The following is a 4,272-nucleotide window of genomic DNA, read 5'->3' as shown; positions in this document are numbered from 1 at the left end:
ATGAAGATGGAGGAGATGGCTTTGTCTGGCCTGGATAACAGCAAACTGGAGGCCATGCTGAGGAGACACATGCAGACCTGGTCCAGGATTCTTGTTTGGGTTCTGCTTTGAGGTCCACCGAGCTGTAAAGTGTGGATAATTCTTCCTGGACCCCACAAGCCCTGATGCATGAAGGATTTTGAGATCGTGGACCAAATGGAGTTTGGAAATCTTTGAATATGTTTTCAACCAATGGACTAGCAAGGAGTGTATTTGCCCAATTGCAGTCCCAGCATCATTGCCTCCAGCTTTGCTCTCCATCTGGAGAAGTGCTGGGAATGGGTGGAACAGCACCCACACATTGTAGGCTCCAGGCTGCCAATAGCAACAGTATGAACAAGTCTGAAAGTGGCCAAGAGGAAGATGATGACATCAATGGCAACGACTGGTCCTATGGCTTGAGAAGAAAGCCAAGAAGAGAGAGTTAGTAAGAACCCCAACTCCCCTTGAACTAAGTAATCAAAACACAAAAACACGGGGTTTAGCATTTCAGATTCTTGTAAGCATAACTCCACTGGGAAGAGCTATGACACCCTGGGGTCAGAGGAGCTGTGTAGCCTGCTCAGCATGCAATGTGGGCTTATTTCTCAGCACACCAACAAGAAGTCCATAAGGCCCCTGTCAAGCAGGCTAATAAGAGGGAATCAGTAGATGGATCTGGAACATGGCAAGAAGTCCACGTGGACATCAATAACCCCCAAGATGACTGTTGGAAGACCCTCCCCAAGATCCTTCCATCCAAACCAAAGACTTTCTCTGGATGCCAGGAGAAGCCCCAGCTAGTCCCCAAGGACTTTATCATTGGGGCCTCATGGGGGATTGATGGATGGGGTAATCAATCAAAACAGCAAATAGCTGGAACTCCTCCCCTGCCATTAGTAAACAGATGGAATAATTAATGGTTCAAAAAGCCAGGCGCGAGGCCTGAAATAGCGCTCTCACTCTCTCACCTCTGGACTCCTGTCCTGCCCTCTGCACACCTCTCTCTCCATTTTTCCTCTGCCATGTGGCCACGCAAGTAAACCTGGGGATTTATAATCTATAATGGGAAATTGTAGCCTGTAAATCATTCCACTTTCTCACTTTTCAGCCCCATCCTTTCTACCTGGGCCCCCTGGACTGTTATTTTCTCTCATTTCTCATTCCTCTCTACCTGAATAAATCACTGGCCTAACTCACCTGATGTGCTCTTGAATTTCATTTCTGCTGCATAGTCAGGGAACTCCTCAAAATCCCATAACACTTGTGTTGCCTCCAGCACACAGATCGGCAGCTGCAAGCTGTGTGGATTTCTTTCCTGGGCCCTCAGCTGTCCTTTCAGAGGTCAGGGCTCCCTAGACAATGACAGCTCTGACATGACTGGCAGCCAGGCCCTGTCAGCTGGCTTCAGGGGTTCGGGTCCTCTGAGCTCTCACCCTCTGATTGGTGCTCCCCCAAGACGAGTGAGAATCAGGGATGGGGTTTAGGTACCAACAGCCCCAAGTCACAAAAATCCAAGAATATGAAATCTCTTCTGAGCCTGGTAGGGCCTGCCTCCAGCCTGGGCTCCAACAGGAAGAAAAAGTCAAAGCCACCAGCACCCCCAAGGCCAGCATTGATGATGCCATCAACTGACCCGGCGCAAGGGCTGGCCTTTGGCTGAGCAGAGCCCTCTCTCCTGACCCCACCCAGGGGTCATAACCTGGCAAATGGACAGGGTTTGGACTGAGAAGCCTGGTGGGACAGGCAGGCAGAGGATCGAGTTATGCACCCCTGGGGGGTGGCAGGGTCCTCTGCAATGGAGCATGACACCTCGGATGCAGGACACAGACATGGACATACTGTGTCTTGGACATAAGTGTGGTTGAGGGCTGGTTTTCTTACTTATTCTGTGAGTTACTGGATGTCCAGCTAGGCCAGGGGTCTGCCCTTGGCACTGTGCTGGGCACTGCCTGCCCCCACCCCATGCACTGGACTAAACCCTGCTGAGTGGCACTGAGAATGCCTGGTGGGCTGTGGACTGGAGGCTGAGTCTGGAGGGGCCTCCCCCAGCTGCCCTCAGCCATGTGAATGGGTCCAGTGCTTGGAGCTGAGGGGCAGGGCTGGGCCGTGCCCTGTCTGTGTGCAGAATCTCATCAATTGTTCCCATTCCCGGGTGGTACAGGTGCAGAGTACTGTGTGCTGAGGTCAGTATCCAGACCTGCCGCCACCTTCCCTGCCCCTCACAGGGGCTGCCACTTCCCTTAGACCCCAGGGGCCCTCTTGGCAGCAGTAACTGTCCTTTGTTGGATGCCAGGAAAGGGCCTCCAGCCTCTGCAGCTGCAAGGAATGGGAAAGATAGGGGTGGGTGGAGGGAGCTGTGCATCAAAATTACTGCCCCCTACTCTTCCTCCCTGACAAGAGCTGGAGAGGGTGGGGCCCCAAGGTGAGAGGGGGATGGTGCTGCTTGATTAAAATGTATACCCAGCTGCGTGGGTTTCAATTTCCCTCCTTCCCGCCCCAGTGAGGTGCTGTCCACCAGGATCCTATCACGTGTCTTAGTGTGTGGGGAGGTTCTGTACTAACTTCCATGGCCAGTGGCTTTTCCTTCCATGCATCACTCCCCCACCCTACCTGCCCAGCGGCCACCCTACCTGCCCAGCGGCCACCCACCTGACAGTACCTCACGCTGGGGTCACTGGGCGAGGGGTGGGGCTCATGGTGGCCTGTGGCCTTGAGATGCACATGTAAGTCATCCTGTACAGGTAGCTCACCTTGTAAACACTGTATTCCTCTGTCTCCTCAAGAAGAATCCGAAGTAAATTAAACTCATTTGTAAAAAAAAGAGAAAAAGAAAGAGAGAAAAGAAAAGAACAGAATTTGAGTGATGAAAGACTGGATAGTTTAGGCAAAAGAAAAACTGTGCAAAAGTGGACAGGGGCTAGATCTGAAGGCACATTAATTGAGTGAAAGTTTGAAGTTTAGGATAAGTACTGTGGTACTTACAACAAGAGGTAGAATTAAATTTTTGGTTTTTGCAGATACTTCTGGGTCATTTAACAAGCAATAACACACTGAAGAAGCAGAAATTGGAAAGCCATTCTCATTTCTGGGCCAGCTGGGAAACTCACTCTTCTATCCCCTTCTCTGAAATCATAAAATGATTTTCAAAAGTGAAATTTTCCCAACGCTCCCTGCCACCAAAGATCCAATTGATGCTCAATCAATATATGGTAAAGGCTTTTAAAAAAGACACTGTGTTAAGTAGAATTCTAAAAAAACCTGGGGTCTCCTGCTCCCTGGTAGTAACACACCTTCTCTCAGCCTTTGAAACACTAATTCAGGTTCTGCTGTGAAGAGATTTTGCATATATCATTAAATCTGTTGACTTTAAGAAGGGGAGTCCATTAAATCTTGGTGTACCGGTCTGGGACAAAGAACACAGGAACATAGATAAGTAGGATTCGAAATGGAAGAATATATCTGAAGTTTGTTGTGGAGATCCAGGGGGCCATATGGCAATGAATGTGGGCAGGCTCTAGGAGGAGAGAGCTGACAGCCAGCAAAGACATGGGACCTTAGCACTGCCACCTGAGGAACTGATTCTGCCAAACCCCATGAGCTTGGAAGAGAACTCTGTGCTCTAGAGTGAATATAGCCCTTTGGACTCTGTGATTTTAGCCTTGTAAGAACCTGAGAAGAGAACTGTCCACACTGGACCCAGACTCCTTATCTACAAGACTCTGACCTGAAAAAGTGCTAATTAGGTATGAAATGATAGAAAACTAATACACACACATACATACATACATACATATATATATATATATATATATATATATATATATATATATATATATATATATATATATAAATGAACTACATGCTAAAAGGAAAATCATAAATCCAAATAGCTCATGGCCAAATGATGCTGACACCTCTCTCTTCTCATGCAATGTGGTGTGCTTTATACTGCTTTTACCCACAGATGATTTCCTGACATGTGACCACAGCCAGAGGATCAGGACTGAATACTGTGCCATGAAAATACAAGTAAGAGCAGAACTAGCTTTGAAGATGGTCAGGATCCATCCCCTCTGGTTTACATGATCATGTTCTCTGCAACTGGAGGGCTGTGGTAAGAGAGGGAAGTGACCTTGGGACATCTCAGTTAGACCCTAACCACTCTGGTGCCTACACATTTGCTTAAGAGCCTGGAATGTTCCAAATGGGGTGATTCCTTCTACATGGGACAACAAGGCAATTTTGCACTTT

The 4,272-nt window shown here is 48.3% G+C and overlaps 1 pseudogene; it reads left to right on the top strand.

The window, feature by feature from the left end:
• Window positions 1-1,681, top strand: LOC131273813 (ataxin-7-like protein 3; annotated as a pseudogene).
• Window positions 1,682-4,272: the final 2,591 nt, after the last annotated feature.

This window comes from Dasypus novemcinctus, chromosome 17, assembly GCF_030445035.2.
Source record: "Dasypus novemcinctus isolate mDasNov1 chromosome 17, mDasNov1.1.hap2, whole genome shotgun sequence".
NCBI lineage: Eukaryota > Metazoa > Chordata > Mammalia > Cingulata > Dasypodidae > Dasypus > Dasypus novemcinctus.
Note: the sequence above shows the minus strand (reverse complement) of the source record. Positions and strands in the feature narration are given on the sequence as shown.